Genomic DNA, 20,903 nt, shown 5'->3' on the forward strand with positions numbered 1-20,903 from the left:
AAAGATACATTTTCACCTTTCAGCTTTCTTTGTGAATGCTGTGAGTATGCATATAGAGTTCTTGTATAATATTTCAATCCCTTCCTTTGCATTATCTCTTCACTGACCAGCATTCCTTCAACATCTGAGATCATGCTCATTTTGTTGGTATAGTAGGATAATCTTTTGAGTGGAATTACCTTGTTCAGCCTTGTTAACAACCTTGTTCAACCTCACCACAATTTCAGTTTTTCCTTCCCTTTTCATCCCAATTCACTGATTGGCTAAAAGCTTCCAATGAGTTCCATTCTTGGCTCTGCTAGAATGCCTATTTGGATGTGTGACCCAACCAATACTTTGGCTTCTCATTCTCATCAAAGCATGCCACAATGTACCCTGGATCATTTATGTGGCTACAATTAGTACTTAATTTTTTTACAGCTTTGAACATCTTCAACAAACAATACTTCTGGGTTCACTGCAACTCTTTATAGATTCTACATATTCGGCATATAATAGATTATTGTATAGAGCTGTGGTGGTACAGTGGTTAGAATGCAGTACTGCAGGTTAATTCTGCTTCCTGCCAGCTGCCAGCAGTTTGGTGGTTCGATACTCACCAGCTCAAGGTTGACTCAGCCTTCCATCCTTCCAAGATTGGTAAAATGAGGACTCAGCTTCTTGGGGGCAACATGCTGATTCTGTAAACCACCTAGAGAGGTCTGTTAAAGCACTGTGAAGTGGTATATAACTCTAAGTACTGTGCTATTGCTATTATATCACTGATATAAGACATACTGATTGGTTCCTGGGCCATAATTCATATGATGCTATTGCTGTGGTTTTATCTGATACCATTTTACTAGTACTAGATGGCAATAATGATTGCATCTCCTCAGAACTTGCTTGATATCCTGCATCCTCTGTCTACCTTAAATCTCCACTAGGAACATGCTTCATCGGGAAATGCTGTACTTTTTCTGTATGCTGTCATTTGCTTCCTTTATTTCCCTCTGGATGCCCGTGTTGTCTTCAGTACATTCTAGCTTACATCATTCATTTCTTGCATCATTATCTGAATACAGAATCTGAAGCCTTATCTATAATACATTTCTGATTTCTACAATATACTCATTACAAACCAGGTTAAATAAATGCGTAGCTGTTGAAGTCCCAGATAGCTGTTTTCTTACTCTTCTCTTTGTGAAACATTTCTGTGAGGTGGTGTGTCTCTTCTCTCATGCTTGAGAAAACTAAGCTCGATTCCTTTTGCCTTTACAAGCCATATACATTTATTTTTTTAAAAAAAAATAGTATTTATTGAATTTTCTAACATTTAAAACACATAACACAAAACACAAATTTACACTTATAACAGCTTTTCCCTATCTGTATTCATATCTTTCATAATAAACATATTAACAAAAATTATATTTCTATATATCACTATCCTATGTTATATCCCTATTTAAACTGTAATAACATCTACTCACAAATCAATATCGTATATTTCTTATAAATTTTATATACTATATATTAGACTTTTACAATTTATACTGTAAGTTTTATGTTTACTCTCAAGCTAGGTATACCATCTATTCAGTGGTGGGTGTTCTGTTTCCCTCCCCCAATACTCCCAACAAAGAGTCAGTCAAAGGCCTTCTTTTCTAATTTATTTACATAGATAAATGTCCTGGCCACGTCTACCCACGGGCCTGCCAAGTCTCTGGAGATAACGAGGAAATTATAGATAAGGCCAGAATTACTCACGAATATATTCTTCCCTCCATTGATACAGTTTGCCCGTGCAAATTCATTGCTTTGTCCAAGACAAAAAATCAGGAAGTCCCGCCTCCTATTTATAGTCTCTGCAGATGTCACTGCATGACCATCATTCTTTGGATTTGTCCCAACACTTCCTCTGCTGCATGCGCCGGTCACGTCTGCACAGTCTTGCATCACTCCAAAACTGTTCTTGGGGCATTGCCAAATCAGAAGAAGGCTCGGGAGAATTAGGCCTTGCTGGCCCCTCCTCCTCCCTTTGGGTGGGTGCCAGGGAGGGAGAGGGCCCAAAAGAAGCAGGCCTTGCCAGGTCTTCTCCCTCACTTTCTGAATCATCCGAGTCCAGGAGTCCGGGTCTAGGAACCTGTGTCACAACAGTGGGATTCAAGTCATTTAACAACCGGTTCTCTGCCCTAATGATTTCTTCCAACAACCAGTTTGCCAAACTGCTCAGAAAGTTAACAACCGATTCTCCCAAAGTGGTGCGAACTGGCTGAATCCCACCACTGCATCTATTCCAAATTAAATAATACTCAGTTTCTTCCTTCCTTCATTTCCATAGACAATCTATTCATTTCTGCACATTCATAGATTTTCCTTATTATAATTTGGTCTGGAGGAGTATCTGTTTGTTTCCAGTTCAGTGCTAAAACGAGTCTACTTGCGGTTAATATACGTAACATTATGTATTATAAATTTCCCCCCATTTTCCTCTCAAAAATACCCAGGAGAAACAGTTCTGTCTTCAACTCTTATCCTCTGTTCAATTATCTCTTCCAACCACTTTCTTATTTTACACCAATGCTTTCTAACCTTGGGGCAGGTCCACCACATGTGGTAGTATGTTCCCTGCTTGTAACCACACCTCCACCGCTCAGGCAATCTGTTTAAGAACATCTTGGCCAATCTGGCTGGTGATAGATGCCACCGATAGAACATTTTATAAAGGTTCTTCTTATAAGCAGCTGACATCGTTAATTTGTACGTTCTCTCCCATAATTTATCCCAATGAACTAATTGAATACTATGTCCAAGTTTCTCGCCCACTAATCATTTTCTCTTTCACATTTTCTTCTTTCATTTTAAATCTTAATAGAAAATTGTATATTTTAGTAATCATTTTCTCCTCTGTTCCTAATAGTATTTTATCAAGTTCCAATTGTTACCCATAAATGCCGTATTGTTCTTGATCTTTTTTATATTTTTTTCTACTTTGCAGGTAAAAATTTTCCAGTCAATTTTTATTCCTTGATTTTTTAACTCTTGCTCTGATTTTAAATTCCCTTGTTCATCTAGTAATTTTATTTATTTATTTATTTATCAAGAATTTATTAGGTAATAAGTATAAGCATGGATACATAAAATAGATACAAATAGAAGAAACATTAGGACAGGGATAGTAGGCACACTGGTGCGCTTATGCACGTCCCTTAGGTATTAATTACCTAATACTTAATACTTAGGTAAGGTATTCCGAATACCTTACCACTTTGTTTATGTGTAATACATTTGGATAAATTATTGCCTCCATTGTTGATATCCAAATTGGAACTTTCATATAGTGATTTTTCTTAATTTTGTCCCAAATATTTATCAAAGCATTTCACATTAGATGTCTCTGAAAGTATGTATGTATTTTATTTTTTCCTTCCAACAGGAACACGTGCCATCCCAACTGAAGATTGTGACCCTCTAGTATTAATACCCTCTTGTTGTTTAATTGGACCCAATCTTTAAGCCATGTTACTGCAGCCCCTTGGTAGTATAATTCCCAGTCAGGGAGGCCAAAGCCTCCTTTTGTTCTAGACTCCTGTAAAAGCTTAAGCTTTATTCTGTCTTTTTTCCCCCCCAACCAATGAATTTATCTATTATTTTATTTAATTGTTCAAAAAATGTTTTCCCCAATCTTATTGGTATTGTTTGGAAGAGGTATAACAATTTGGGTAATACATTCATTTTTATTGTGGTGATTCTACCAATAAGATATATTTGTAGTTTTATCTAATTATCTAAATCTTTTTGTATTTGTTGTACCAATTTGTCATAATTGTCCTCTTTTATTGTAGAGCATTTTGTCATTAAGCATATTCCCAAATATTTCACTTTTTTAACAATTTGAATCCCCAATTTCTCTTTCAATTCCTCATTTTGCCTTTTTGTAAGATTCTTTGTCAGTATTTTAGTCTTTTCTTTATTTATTTTGAGCCCAGCCACTTTACCAAATTCTTCAATTTCATGCACCAGGATGGTTCCTGTCTCCAAAGGATCTTCCATAATAAAAGCCAGATCATCTGCAAAAGTTTGGAGTTTGTATTCTTCCTGTTTGATTTTCAATCCTTTTATTGCTCGGTTTTTTCTAATTTGTATTAGTAGTATTTCCAATGAAAGTATAAATAAATAAATCAGGAAGGGCCTTCTCTGTGGGGCTCCCACCCTCTGAACGAACTCCCCAGGACTCAACCTTCCGTCCCGAGCTTAAGACGCATTTATTCATCTGTGCAGGACTGGCTTAGATTTTAGATTTTAAATTTAGATTTTAAATTTATAGATTTTTAAATTTACAAGGGTTTAAATTTGGTTTTAAGATTTATATTTCTATTTTTTAATATTTGGCATTAGAATAAGTTTTTTAATAGTTATTTTAATTGTATATAAATGTTTTATGTGCCTATGAACCGCCCTGAGTCCTTCGGGAGATAGGGCGGTATACAAATTTGAATAAATAAATAAATAAATAAATAAAAGGCGGAGACAAGGGACAGCCCTGTCTTACCCCTTTAGTTATATCAATCTCCTCCATTGTTTCCCCATTTATTCTATTTTAGCCAATTGATTTGAATAATATTTTTTCGGTCTTTTGGCCATTATTGTCAGAAATATTTTATAGTCAATGTTAAGTAGCAAGATTGGCTTATAGTTCTTAATTTGTTGAGGATTTGTATCATCTTTGGGGATAAGTGTTATCAATGCCTCCATCCATGTCTTTGGTAGTTTTGCCTGTCCTAGAGGCATATTATATATGTTCAGTAGTAATACTTCCAAGGGCTTTTGAATTTTTGGAACTCTGAGGGGAGACCATCTGGTCATGGAATTTTATTATTTTTTTGCTTTTGAATAGCCGCCTTTATTTCCATCATCGTAATTTTATCATTTAGCATTTATTTCATTTCATCCAGTATTATAGAGAGGTTTCTATCCTTTAAATATTGCTTAATGGCTTCTTCCTCTATTGTCTCCTGTTTATAAAGAGTTTCATAGAAGTTTTGGGCTATTCTCTCTTTATTTTTTTCTGATGCGATGGTGTGTATTCCCTGCTTCATCCTGTAATTGTATTATTAACTTTTTCTCTTTGTCTTTTTTCAATTTATAAGCCAGCCACTTTCCTGGTTTATTGGCATGTTCAAAATGCACCTGTTTCATTGCTCTGAGCTTTTGGGATATCCCTTCCTGAGAAATCAGGTTTATTTTATGTTTGATCAAGTCTTTTTACTCTAATTTTTTCATTTGGGGATTCCTGCATCTTAAGTTCCAGCTTTTCAAATTTCTCCTGTAGCTCTAAATGTTGTTTCTTTTTTTCTCTGTTCCTCCTCGCTCCATATGCTATTGTTAGGCCTCTAATATAGGCTTTGGTCATATCCCAAACATTCTGTAGGGTTGTATCTTCATTTAAGTTTTTCTTTAGAAAAAATCCAATTCTTTTTCCATCCATTGTATGTACTTTTTTCTCTTTTAATGCCCTCTGGTTCATGGTCCACCTCCCTCTCATTTTTACTCTTCTTTTCCATTTCAATATCAGCGGATTATGGTCCGCCCATGTATTTGGTGTTATCCCTACCTCCTCTATATTTTTACTTAATTCCAGATCCATTCATACTGTGTCAATCCTGGACCATGAATCATGTGGGTGAGAGAAAAAGGTATACTGTCTTTTTTGTGGATTTAATTCTCTTCAAACATCCTTTAAATTCAGCTCTTGCATCATATCAAAAAATATAGTCAGTAATATTTTTCTCTTTATTTTTCCCTCCTGATGTATAGGTGTTATTTTTTTTTAATCTATGACCGCATTAAAATTTCCTAATAAACAAATATTTTCCGGTTCTAATTCTACTATTTTCCCATGTAAATTATGATAGAATTCCCCCTTGTCAGAATTTGGTGCATAGATAACTGTCAATAGAATTTGCTTTTGTCTGATTATTATTTCAGTTAATAAAATTCTCCTTTAATAATAATAATAATAATAATAATAATAATAATAATAATAATAATAATAATAATAATAATAATAATAATAATAATAATAATAATAATAATATTTTAATTTATAGACCGCCCTTCTCCCGAGGGACTCAGGGCGGTGAACAGCCAGTTAAAATACAGGAAAACAGACAATATTAAAAAACAACCCTTAAAAAACTCATTCAATTGGCCAAAACTAAAACACAATTACACCCTATAAATTATTAAAAATTTAAAACCCCAATTAATCAAATTAATTTTTTTTTAAAAAAAAAAATCAAGCCAGTCCAGCGAGACGGAACAAATAGGTTTTAAGTTCGCGGCTAAAGGTCCTAAGGTCAGACAATTGTCGGAGTCCAGGGGGAAGCTCATTCCACAGGGTAGGAGCCACCACAGAGAAGGCCCTTCCTCTGGGGGCTGCCAGCCGACATTGTTTGGCTGACGGCACCCTAAGGAGTCCCTCTCTGTGAGAACGCACCGGTCGCTGGAAGATTGAAGCCGGCAGAAGACGGTCCCATAAATATCCCGGTCCTAAGCCATGGAGCGCTTTAAAGGTCGTCACCAAAACCTTGAAGCGCACCCGGAAGACCACAGGTAGCCAGTGCAGTCTGCGCAGGATAGGTGTTACATGGGAGCTACGTGCTGCTCCCTCAATAACCCGCGCAGCCGCATTCTGGACTAACTGGAGTCTCCGAGTGCTCTTCAAGGGGAGCCCCATGTAGAGAGCATTGCAGTAGTCCAGGCAAGATGTAACGAGAGCATGAGTGACCGTGGATAGGGCATCCCAGTCCAGGAAGGGACGCAACTGGCGAATCAGGCGAACCTGATAAAAAGCTCTCCTGGAGACGGTCGTCAAATGGTCTTCAAAAGACAACCGTCCATCCAGGAGCACGCCCAAGTCTGTGTAAATTTGTCTGTGTAAATTCATTGTCTGTGTAAATTTGTCTCAGTTGTAGCCAATCTTTTAGATATACTGCTACCTCTCCCTCTCTCTCTCTCTCTTTTTTTTTTTTTGATGCAAGAGCTGAATAAAGGTTCCCTAATTTGGGGGTTTCTAAAATGTGTCCTTGATGTCTTTTAATATGGACTTCTTGCAGACACATAATGTCCATGTTTTGCTTTTGAAGTTTGGATAGAATTTGTCTCCTTTTGGCCAGAGAGTTTAAACCATTTATATTAATTGATATTAATTTAATTTCTTCTTCCATATTATTGTTTGCTAATAGCCCTCATTCTTTTTCCTTGGTCTTGTTTCTTGTTGCATCCTCAACCTCATCCCCTCTCTTTCCTATTGTTCTCTTTCGATCCTCTCTCATACTTCTGTTTCCAACTCCTTCTCTTCCAACTGTTATTCTTCTTGGCTTTTTCCTTCTAACTCTTCTCCACTCTGCCAATCTTCATCCATTGTTATATATTGGTCGAAAAATTCTTGGGCTTTATCAATTGTATCAAGTCTGATTTTCTTATCCTGCCAGGTTGCTAATAGACCTTCTGGAATAAGCCACCAGAACATAATTTTGTATTTGACAAGTTGTGATGAGAGGAAGTGATAATTTTGTCTCTGCTCTCTCACTCTTCCTGGTTCTTGCTTAAGAGTCAACACTTCTTTTCCTTTATAGGTCAACGATGTATCCCAAGTCCTCCTGTAAATTTCATCTTTTTTTGGTAAAATGTACATGCACTTTTCATGGTAACTTGTGTCACCGCACGTAATTAGTGTGTACGCTATATAACTCAACGATGCCATTCTGCATTTCAGATTTGTTCCTCTGCAAATTATCAGCCAACAGTTCTGACATAAGATTCATAAGGTCTTCTTCTTTATTTTCTGTTATGTTTTGGAATCTTAGATAGAACACAGATTTGTCTAATTCAAGGTGTGTTATTGCCTCCTCAAGCCATATACATTTAGATTTCATATTGCAAGCATCTATATTCAGGCTTCCTACTAAATATCCTTTCTCTTGTGATAATTGTATTCCATTAAATTGGCATTTATGCCACAGTTTGAACAGGTTTTTTTATGGTAGCATTGTTTTGCGACTTTGATCTTTTCATTCATACAATCTACATTCATAAAGACCAGTCTCCTAGAGAGTCCTGCTTAAAACTCCATCTAGAATCCTGACAAAACAGTGACCTACTTTAAAACGTACTTCTTAGTTATTTTGATGGTTTATTTCCCTGACGTCAAATTAGCATCCAGCAACAGAACACACATGACATTTTAAACAATCAGTTCAATTGCTCCTTTTTCCTTTTTTCCCTGGAATGCAGCCGTCCATTCCCTTTATCTTCAGCAAAGATTTGTCTTCCTGTTCTTAGGCAACTATTCATAAGCATCTGCAGCAAACTCAGATTACATAAAAACAATGACATGCATAAACTGACATAATGACCTTTATGTCCTTGCATTCCTGCATCTGATGTTCCGCTCATGATGTCATTTTGTTATTAGCTCTCCCACTCCCTTAGGCACCTACACATCTACAAATGCATGGTATTTTGGTAACCATTGAGTGACTCTCCTTGTCTTTAATTAAATTAAAAGTTACCTCAGACTTGACGCAGCCCTTCATAAAGCTTTTCAGAATTAATTCCAAAAACACTGTCCGAAAAAGTTTCTGCTTATCAGCTTTGCTTTTATTATCCCCAGATGAGTCCTCATCTCTGAAATATGGTTTGACTTGTTCTTCTTTTGGTGCACTTAATTTGCATATTCTTTCAGCTGCTTCTTAAATTAATACCTTCTGCATATCTCCTTGGTGTTATGTACAATTATTCTATTCCTTTCACATTTTTTCCCAGCATACCCTTTCTATCTTCTAGGACATTCACAACAATTTCAAAACATTCCAGAAGATTGTTTACCTGAAGCAGCCTTAACAGGATTCATGTTAGAGCACTTCTTATATTTATAGTTGAGTATCTCTAGCATCTTCTTAACATGGCTGCATAAGCTTATTCCTTCTTACAGTATCATATTACAATCTTATAACAAGATTCTAAAAATATTTCTTTATTCATAGCCTTTTCAGCATTTCCTACACCCTGTCTGCATTTCTCCTATTCCCTAAATGAAAACAAATTGAACCACTTTCTAGTAGGCAAACATTCTTGTTGCTTTTTATCAGTTTATCTACTAGTTCCATCGACATGCTGAATGTATAAAACACTGAAGATTGGGAAAAGGCCACAGCCCCAATTCTGATCTTTTTAATATGTTACTATTGACAGTTCTGCTCCATCACCATGCTAAACATCGTTTGTTTCCCTCACACTTATTTAAATTATGTGGACAGTTCTCTCATTGCTGACCCATTACATTCTGGGAGAAACAACTGAAGTAGTTCTTGATGGAATTCCCCAATTAATTCCCTAAAATTTGTATTTAGCAGGGCAGAAGCCGTAACAAAGACCACTAAGTGTGTGTGTGTGTGTGTGTGTGTGTGTGTGTGTGTGTTTGTGTGTGTTTAAGAACAAATTAGGGGATCCAAGAGAAAGGCACTATCTTTGAGCTTTCTGTTCTCTTCTTCAGAGGAAAAAAGTTAGTAATTTCTTCCAGTCAATCAGGGAAAAGCAGAGCACAAAGAAAAAGAAGAACAGAACAATAGACAACTTTATTGATTAAACCTAGGGTCAAAATTTTAGAAGATCAATAGTGTAACTTTCCAATAATATCAGATGGGATGAAATTCAAATAGTTGCCCCTTCCCTCCCTCGATTTTTATCGTATTGTTTAAGTGATATCATTTTGATCAGATTCGAGTATGTAGTTAAATGCGGGCAAAGCCAAAATAAAAGAAGCTTCCCTGTTAGCCAAACTTTTTGTGATGGCTGATGGTTGGGAACAACTATTTTCCTTCAGTTATGTAATCTAAAATGCTTCAACATGAATATCAAGCATCACCGTTAGGAAGAACAAACATGGCAATAAAAAGGAAAGAAAAGGGGAAGACAACATGATGTAATTGAGAGGGGACAAGTTGCTTTCTGTTTCTTCTTTCTGATTTATTTGCTCCATATATGTTCCTCTTTTGCTTCTGGGACAAGCAATTTTGTGCAAGGCTCCCCCTGCCCCCCCCAAAAAAAAAGTCAGAAGAAAAAAGGAAATATAATTGCAATTTCATCAGACGAGCCATAGATGGTTTTTTCCCCAAGTTTTTTATTTTTAAAAAATATATCAATGCATGAACAGTGTGACACCTGAGTGTCATACATTTTAGTACAAATAGAACAATATTGATCACATTTATCACATATAACAAGCTAATATAGTTCTGATAATAATAGATATTTTATGTTAAATTAGTCTTCCATTATTTATATTCAAAATTTCAATATATTATTTTTATGCCAATCACCATATTCTGAATGTTATACTTTTAATACAAATGAAGTATTGATCATCTTTATTACATTTGGCAAACTTATATAATTCTAATAATAGACGTTATAGTCTTCCATTATTTAGTTATTCAAATTATAATTCTTCATTATTTATTTATTCAATATTGCAATATGTTACTTTTATGCCAATTCACATATCTTGCAAACATAGATGTTGACCTCCACTACCCACCATGGCTTTGGGTTCAATAGGATTTATTTATAATACTTTTAATAAAATATAAAAGGCATAGATTAGGTTGATATCTGTATGACATACAATGTTCAGTGGTCACCTTTAACACTTCTTGGCCACAAACAAAATGAAAGCCCAGTTTTTCAGTAAGCTTGCTCACACTATTACCTGCAAGCTAAATTCTAGAGTTGACCTTGCAAACCAACATATTACTGCTCATGGATCATGAACTAGGAAGCACATGCAATAATCTGATAGACAGAAGTGATTTAATTTATGTATTTGTTGTTCATGGAGTTCAATACTGAGCTAATTTTTTCAAATAGAAGCTTTTCTTATTCCTCAGTCTTTGCTAGTGTCCTCTTCTTCCTAGACACCTGGTAAAACAAAGAGATGCAAATTTGCCTGAAAGACAAAAAGGTATTTATGTTTGTATGGAGAGACAGAAAAGCTAAGCTAAAATGTGGGCAGCTAATTCAAGCAACATGATATGATATTCTAACATGAGTCAACCCAAATGAGCATGTTTTACTGACAGCTAATGATGGATATATTAATCTAAACTTATTAAATAGCCTTGTAATTGTGGCTTTTAACCTCTTTAGGCACTCTAATTTTCAGCATAGTAACTGATTAAAGGAACAGGGAGATGAGTATTACAGTTTATTCACTCTGACATATGATTATTTAGGCAGCAGCCTTTGAAACACCCAATCATACACATGGACAAAAGCTTCTATGGAATCATAATGATGTTTTAACTGTCATGACATCATTGTACACATGTAATAAAGACAAAATGTGTTATATAAATACCCACAACTATCATGGCCGATTCCACAGCTAAGAGGAATGTGCCATGATAGATAGATTTTCAATGGGATTTTTTCTTACTTAAAATTGTACCTGGCTGTTATTTCCCATAAGAATGGAATGTAGAGAAGGGAGAAAAAGATATGTATTTGAAAATATCTTTCAAAAACTGACATCACTGGACACAGAACATCAAAACCAAACTGAATGATCTGGCAAACAAAGATCAAGAAGTTCAATTCAGTCAACCAGAATAAAATATGATACAGTGTTTGAAGTTCAAATTATGATTTTCTTCTTGAAAAATTCCAACTTAAACTAAAGAACCAAACAGTCTTTAAATGAACAAAATACATTCTTAGCAATATTCCATATAAATGTCTGGTAAAAGTAAAGAACATATTTAATAGGTGAGATTTGATAGGGTATTTAAATAATTATGTATGAAAACTTGTGATATCTTTGAAGATGAAGTAATCAAAAATATTCTGCATCATAAAAAGCAAAAGAAGGGATAGATTTGTAAAAAAGCAGAAATAGAGATATTTAGTATATTGATAGATTGAAAATAGTTGAGCCAGAAAAAAGTAACAACAATAGAGGAAAAAATTCTTTCTAAATGTCAGATCCCACAAAAGAGCAACAAGAAGCAGCTGGACTACTGCAATATACTTTCTATTGTCCTCCCCTTGAAGAGCACTTGGAAATTGCAAACAAAGCAGAATGTAGTGGATATATATATATCCACTATATATATCATATCATATCATATCATATCATATCATATCATATATCATATCATATCATATCATATCATATCATACCATACCATATCATATCATTAATATAATATAATATAATATAATATAATATAATATAATATAATATAATATAATATAATATGATATGATATGATATAAATATAATATAGTGCAATATACTTTCTATTGTCCTCCCCTTGAAGAGCACTTGGAAATTTCAGACAAAGCAGAATGTAGTGGCCAGCTTACTGATGAACGAGATACTACATAGCTATATAATACCAGTATTGTAAACTCTGTATGGGCTGTTAATAAGTCCCAAGTGCTAATTTTATTTCATAAAGCTTTATCAGTGGTTCCACATCTTGGTGACTTTGAGAGTCTGAGGCCTTCAGTGCATCCATTTTAAAGAATACCTTCCCTCTTGAGGCCAGGATAGTGCTGACCCTGATAACCTGGAACCTGGCAAAATTAAATCTTCCAGAGAATCTTTGGGATGGGTTGGGACTTTCTGAAGCTATTATTTTTATACAGGGATTTTAAATGTTTTTTTCTGATGTTAACCAATGAGTCTTTGGGATTCTAAATAGAATTCTATTTAAAAATAGATAAAATATAAAGGTGACAAATATCTCATGAAAAGAATAAGAAATGGTATGAATATGCAGAAGAATTATAGAAAAGGTAAAATCAGCTAGAAGTTCCTAGGTATGATAAGCAAACAAGAGTCAGATCTTCAAAAAGTAAACTTTAATGGGTTGCGCAAAATATTACCAACAACAAAGCTCCCAGAGATAATGAAATACATGCTGAACTGGTTAAGGCCTTGAAAGATGAGGCAATTAAAGTGCCATGCACAGTTGGGTAAACAGATATGGAGAAAACAGCACTGGCCAGTGCACTGGAAAAGATAAATGTACTGTATATTCCAATAATAATAAAAAAACAGTACTAAAGAATGCTCAAACTACTGAACAATTTCATTTATAGTCAGATTGTGCTCATGATTCTGCAGTCTAGACTTCAACAATGCATACAATGTAAACATCAGATATACCGGTTGTTTCTGAAAAGGCCCCCAGGATTAGGTTGGCAACAGCCAATGAATAATGCAAAAGCAAGAGAGTTCCATGCAAAACATATAATGAAAAATGCTGATAGTGAAATTGCAATTAAATCTAATGGAACCAGAGTTTCAGATATATTGATTTGCTGGCCAGAAATACAAAAGGCTTAAAAAAATTTCTTGTTGAAAGTGAAAGATGAAAGTTTGAAAACTGCCCTGATGTTCATGATTATGTCAATTGCAGGTGACAACCCAATACATGCACATGAAGAAGAAACAGAAGTATTAATAGACTATATATGTATGTTACAGGACTCATAATTCTATAAGTGTGTAACTATATCCACGAAATAAAGTTCTTCTTGGGAGCCATGGTATGACAAATATAGGCAATGTATTCAATGTGAAAGACTTCACACTAACAAAAGTACATACTATCTTTACATCATAATGTATGGCTGTGAAAGCTAAATCATTAGAAAGACAAAAAAGTGAATCCTTTGTAAAGAAAAATATTGAAAATACCTTGGCCCACAAGAACATCATTTTCAAACTAAATAAAATCAATTCAGATTTCTCACTGGAAACTCTGGTAATGAAATTAAAGACTCACTATTTTGGAATTATAATTTATTTATTTATTTTTATTTTCATCAAGCATGTATTTTATGACAGATACAAGTGTAAACATAATTATAAATACATGAAAAGGATATGAATAAAAGAAAACATTAGGACAGGGACGGTGGGCATGCTGGTGCACTTATGCTCACCCCTTATGTTCAAATGAGAGCAATTGAAGAAGTTCCTGATGCTTGGGAAAAGTGAAGACTGTAGAAAAAGAGACTAAAATGAGAGAAGATAGTGAGATATTATCACCAATGCTGTATTATAAAGAAGAGCTTATAAGAATTCAAAGAAACATTCATTGGCAGACAATCTGGCAAACTGTTGCCCATCGAAAGTGGAAGCATTCCATTCAAGTGGGTCAGGATTAGGGCTTTTCTGGGTCCTACTTTACATTGATAGTTGATCTTTGGAAATGCCAAAAATCTCCTGTGAGTTCCAGAAAGCTTGGAAGAATACTTGAAATTTGCTATAGTGCCTTGAATTGAAATTACACTACTCCAGAACATCAAGCAATTTTCCTCCTCTAGTGTCAATCTTTATGGAATGTTGCTGACATTACCGTAATGCTCATGAGTAGTACTAATCCAGATGCATTGTAGGATTTTCAACTATGATTTAGAGAAACTGGAAAGTGGGCTGATTTTTGATAAATTCTCTGAGCAAAGAATTTAGACTAACACCCGTCACAATCTCCCAATTATTTTGCACTTCAAAGAATCTTGATGAAAAAAAGATATGTGTCTGAATGTAAAAGATAATTTGACAGTAGAGATTTCTGTGGCCCTGAGACATTCATTCCTTCTACCTTTAAATGCCAGGATTCAATCCATACACGTCTGAAAAGAAGACAGATTAAAGGGAGATGCATTGCTCACCTCTACCACATTGTTAGTTCAGTAATGAATTATGTATATGCTTTGTAAATAGGATCTAAGGAGAAACACAACACATAAACATCAGAAGAGCCTTCATCCTCCACCCCCCCACCCCAAATGCTCTAGCATAGTTTATGTCTTCAGGGAATAGTTGTATCAGATTGCCTTCATTCAGCTTGGAGCAAAGTTGGAACACTTCCCCTGAAACACTCATTTACCGATCATTTTCCCATTTACTTTTATGAAATGAAAATTCTATTCACCCTGTTCAGTAGGGTATTTGATTCCTTAGATATTTAACAAAACAGGCCTGTATTTGGGACCTACTCATCCAGCTGAGACATGGTTTTGGCAGTATGTCAAAAGCAGCCTGGGCTTGTAAACAAGGGTGCACATTTAATTTTATTGCAGGCTCAAACTATTCAAGTTTTTCCAAACACACAGCCAAAATGTTTGTATAAGCAGAGTCTTCATCTGTACACTCAGTGATTATACCAAATGCTTATACCATCTGAAAGTAGAATAAGCGGCTTTGAGTACTTCCCTTGTGCATATTCAGACAAAACTCTGAATAATACTAATAGTAATATTCAATAAGACTGAAGTAGCTGTGCCTAATTCCACTTCTTTTACTTTGATCCGTGCATCATTTTTTTCTTGGCAGTACAGTACACAAAATTATCTGCTATAACATCTTATCTGTCAATGACTTCTTCAGCTTCAACCTCCATAATACACGAGCAAACAATCGGTACAAACTCAAGGTAAGCCTCTCCAAATTCGATTGCAGAAAATACGATTTCAGCAACAGTGGTCAGCACCAGAGCCTGGAATGCTCTACCTGTGTCCGTTGTTACATCTTCTAACACTCACAGCTTCAACCTTAAACTGTCTATTGTGGACCTTACCCCATTCCTAAGAGGTCCGTAAAGGGGGCGTGCATAAATGTGCCTACCGTCCCTGTCCTACTGTCCCCATTTATTTGTATTCATTTCTTTTGTTCATATCCGTGTTTATATTTATACCTGCTCTCTTGTACATGTTTGACAAACTAATAAATACTAAATACTTAGGTTAGCCAACTTTTCTTGCATTGAATTGAAATTCCTATGTCATTCATAGTTATATGGTAGCTGGTTTCTTACTGACAACTTTGAACTTGCTTAGTTCCACAAATGGATTTTTGTTGGTGTGACTGCCAAATGCATCTAAGCTCCTCCTGCTCCTCTTCTTCCTCCTCTTCCTCCCCTGCTCTAGCAGAAAACCCTATACCATTTCATTCAAATGGCTGTCCAATCTTCCTCTTCCCTCCTCCTCCTCCTCTTCTTCCTTTTCCCTTCTTCCTTATTTTTTTCTTTCTCTTCCTTCTTCCTAGTTGACTGGGTCAATCACTCTTTCTCAGCCCAACCCATCACACAGGGTTGTTATTATAGGGAAAATAGGAGGAAGAAGACACATTCGATATGTTCACCACATTGAGCTATTTATCAAAATAATAATGGTGCGATACAAATAAAATAAACAAATAATGCTCATCTGAAATAAATCTTGTAGAAAAATATTTTTAAAAACCCTGTCCTTATTAGGAGTAAGATGAGATGAAGGAATAAAGTGGGAGAAATGACATCAGATAGTGACTCTAACAGCTTGAAATTAATGTTTGATGGTAGAATGTCATAAATGGGGACTTGGTCCTGTATGTAGGGTTTTTTGAGGGGGAGATGTGTGTTCTTCAGAAGTTTCTTCAGCTATAGCCGAATTGATGAAATCTCCCTAAATGAACACCACTGTATGCCAAAAACTTAGATGAGATTTATTTAACCTGCATTATTAAACAAGTAAAGGAAGGAAGGCATAACTTTGTAGTTAACAAAGTAACAACTAGAACAACAATAACTGGCAATTGAAAATCATCTTTGACTGCTCCACAAATAGCTCACCCACAGACAAGAAATTCTTTTGGTACAACACTAAAGTTTTCATGTTTAGATCTGGTAGACAGGAATGTTTACTTCCCCCCCCCCACTCTTCTGCTCACATCCATCTGTCTATTACTTGTGCTACAATTCTCATGACTTCCATCATTTTCATAAAGACTTCAAATTTAGAAATTCTAAAGCATATTTCTTTAAGTTGCTTGTAATGAATAAGGGAAAAACATTTGGAATTCAAGGCAGACTAAAGCTGTTTACTATATATTTCATCATATTAAAGTACCTCTATAAAGCTTTCTCCAAAAATTATAAGCCAAAGAACTCAAAAAACACATTATTCGAAAACTTTCATATTGTGTTTATGATTGAATTTGTCAGGCTTCTTTGTCTCTAATTTTGAAGTTATGTTACTACGCTGTTATATAAACATATACAGGTTTATATAACAAAATAAATTCTGAAATTGTGAAATTATCTTAAATCTTAAAATGTCACATTGAAAATCAAGAAAAAAAAATACACTGGTTTTGCTTTCTCTAACATTAGAGATTTGTTTATTAAGAATTCTAGTAAATCCTTATCAGAAATAGATGGCATGAAATTCTCATCCTGCCCTAATCAGGTCTCTTAATCCAAAATTTTCAAGTGTGGATCCCTGTTGATGTGGTCTGCAAAGCACTAGCCTTTTTTACTGCTCTTATAAGATATGTTAGCACCTGGATTACCAAAGAAAACAGAGGGAGGATATCAGTGGTGGGATTCAGTTGGTTCAGGCTGGTTGGGGCGACTGGGCGGTAGTTAAATTGCTGGCTGACCCCACCCCACCCATTCCAAAGTCCCTATGCTCCCCATTTTGGCCCCTAGGTAAGTGCTGGGAGGCCTCCTAGGCCCAAAACAGGGCACAGGGGAGTGCAGTGCACCCTCTGTGGCTCGTTTTCACTATCAGGAGGCTTCAGGGAAGCCTCCTAGGCCCAAAATGGGGCGTGAGGTGGTGGTATGCACACCCCCATGGCTCATTTTTGTTCCGGGGTGGTGGTGCAGGAGGCTGAGTCATTAGGGTAGAGAGAACATGCCCACCCAGCTGGTCATTAGGGCAGAGAACTGGTTGTTAAATTATTTGAATCCCACCACTGGGAGATATTCATGTATCAGATATAATGCTGGGTGGGGAAACAGGAGTTCTTAGAACTGAGCTGGTAAACTGGATGGCTTAGACAACCCTGAGACAACCCTGAGTACCAGGTAATCCACAGGAAGGGCCAAAATTCAAAAAGAAAATCATAGACTGGATGGGTAAAATTACAATCTTGACTTGTTTTGACTTCTCACAAGCCAGTGGATGTTATGTTGCAGAACTGGATATCCTTTCATAGGATTTTAAAAAAAAAAACCAAAGAAAGGGATATTTAATTTAAGCAAATTAAACAAACACTTATATGTCATGTTTTAGGTATAGGCATGGACTGTAATAGAATCTGCCCCATTCTCTCTCATAACATTACTTAAAATGAAGAGAATGTTGCTTGAAGGAGATTTCAATCAACAGGAAGACAAGGAAGTACATCCCTACAACAATACTTTGGATAGGATGGTTGAAAAGATACAATAATATAGTGAAACAGTTTTTATAGGAGAAAATGTGTAAATTTATAATGGCAAAAAATCAAGTCTGATGGCACCTTTCCAATTACCACATTTTATCTAAAGGCAGAAGTTTTGGTGCAAAGTTAAGAACACAGTAATTTATGATGATCTGAAAAGAAAATATTCCCAGATAAATATGTATCACCAAAGAAAAAAGAGGAAAAGTGGTATCTTAATGGTTTGTTAATGTGCATAATAAAAAATTTGCCATCTATCCACTTTTTATATACAATTATTTCTGCTATAATATTGTCTGTGCATTAGAGACACATGTTTATAATATTAGAGATTGTTGCTTATATAACAGAATTTATGGGAGATAGATGTTTATCAAGAACAATTATGCATTTGGAGAGGAGACTTCATTTTTTCTCAACCGTGACTTCCATACTGCAATCAGCAACAGAACAAAAAAAAAAAATCCTTTGGTGCCATTGGGTTATTTTATCCTATTACAAACAGCAGTGCAGAGAGCAGAATGACATTCAGAGAGATCACAACTAAAGAAGGAACAAGAAAACTTTCATATATATTTATTTATTTAAGCATTTATTTATTCAAGCGGGACTGGCTTAAAAGTTTTATTAAATTTTAATTGGGGTTATTTATGATTTTTAGGGTTTTAAATTTTTTAAATTTCGGCCATCTTTGTAATATGTTTGGTTTTAAGTTTCTGTTTTAATGTGTATATTGTGGGTTTTTATTATCTGGCTGCACACCACCCTGAGTCTTTCGGGAGAAGGGCAGTATAAAAATCTAATAAAATAAAATAAATAATAAATAAATATTATACTGCTATTGTGGTAAAAAAAAAAAAATTAGAGCTCCTGTTACTTACCAATGAATGAATGAAAACCTTCTGTGCATTTAAAGTCAAACTTATGCAGTTTTTAAAACATATAATATTGTGTTAAGTATATAATTGTGTAAAGATTGTGTATATACATTTCAATAATGGGAATTTTGAGGCACACGATATCTTGGATTTTCAAAACGTTCATTGAGATTAAGCCTGTTCATTCCCAAAAGCTACTACAGTCTTACTATTTACATTGGAGCAAACTGTTCTGATTTAGGGACAAATGCCATCTGTGCTGATTTCAAAATATTGCTAGGATTTAAAAAGTCACAGTATGCATCAAAGAATTGTGCAAAGAATTTTCCATTTGTGCAAGCCAGAACATTGGTTTTCACCAGTTTCATTTACTTGTTGCATATCTCCATAACTGTTTCAAGTTCAATGCAGTTTCTCATACAGTTTGGACATGAGATTAAATGGAAGGACGTTTTGCTCATGTTAAACCTCTGTGGAATGACAGCTGTAAAAATACCTAAATAGGTTTGATATATACCAAAATTAGGTATTTTTAGAATGTTCTAATTTGCAAAAACCAATACAGAATAAACAAATGCTATTCAAAGCTAATTGTATGGTATTATAGTAGATTGGTAGCTAGTCCTGGAAATATTACTTTATGAAACATGCCAGATTTTGCCTGCCAAATAAAATCATCACCTTAAAAAATTCATAAGGAAACTATAATTAGATGAACTTGGAGAAAGATAAGGGGCTACCATCAAAAGATGCTTGGGTGAATAGTGAATCAGTATCCATTCTTATACCATGTTCATTGTCTTGCAGTCATGTGATCTGCTGTTGCTTTCCTGCTTTCCAGAATCTGATTAAATGTAAAAGAAATGGGGTATTAAGGATATTACTTCCTCTTGATAAAGAAAATGAAAATAACTTATTCTTACATAAATTATGTGAATAATCATGTCAGTTTCTGTTCCTGTATAAAACTTCCCCTATAACTGCTGATAACAATCTGTTAGATGGGAAACTTCTCACTCATTTCTGTAGCAAATCTGTAGGATCAGGCAGGTAGAAGCAAATCTGTAGGACCTCTTTGGAGGTAAGGACTAATATAAAGAATCAGAAGACATAGCAATAGATTGGTTCTGGAAATGGTATGCTTGATGAGGTGGGCAACATGCGAAAGAAAGAAAAAGAAAGAAAGAAAGAAAGAAGGAAAGGAAAGGAAAGGAAAGGAAAGGAAAAGAAAAGAAAGAAAGAAAGAAAGAAAGAAAGAAAGAAAGAAAGAAAGAAAGAAAGAAAGAAAGAAAGAAAGAATAATTCCAATCAAAGTTTGACTACAACGACATGGACATCCTCTGGGTTCTTTTCCAAATTAAAATTAGCAAAATTTGTAGAAGAAATCTTTTGGGACCTTGTCCTCATCCTTTGGTAGTGACAATTGTGTAAAGTTAATTTGTCTTCCTCTCCACTGCATTTTAACTGTCCCTAGTTGAAAAAGTGCAATCGTTCCATAATCCCCTCAGGCTTTTCAGTTTTGTTTAACTTATTTTTTCACTCATTAATTTTGGTTGCATAATTTATTCATGTTCAAAGCTACAATGTAAACTCAGCTAGGGGCCTACTTTCCTATCCACATAACCTTCCTCCCTCTCCCATCAACTCAATGAGGGGTTGCAGAGAATCTTGCTCGCCTACTGCTTCCCTCTTAGTCATCTCTTTGAGGTAGTCCAGACAAGGAATCAAAGCCATGACTTCTAATATTACTTTTATTG

The sequence above is a fragment of the Ahaetulla prasina genome, chromosome 1, assembly GCF_028640845.1.
Source record: "Ahaetulla prasina isolate Xishuangbanna chromosome 1, ASM2864084v1, whole genome shotgun sequence".
NCBI classification, from domain to species: Eukaryota; Metazoa; Chordata; class Lepidosauria; order Squamata; family Colubridae; genus Ahaetulla; species Ahaetulla prasina.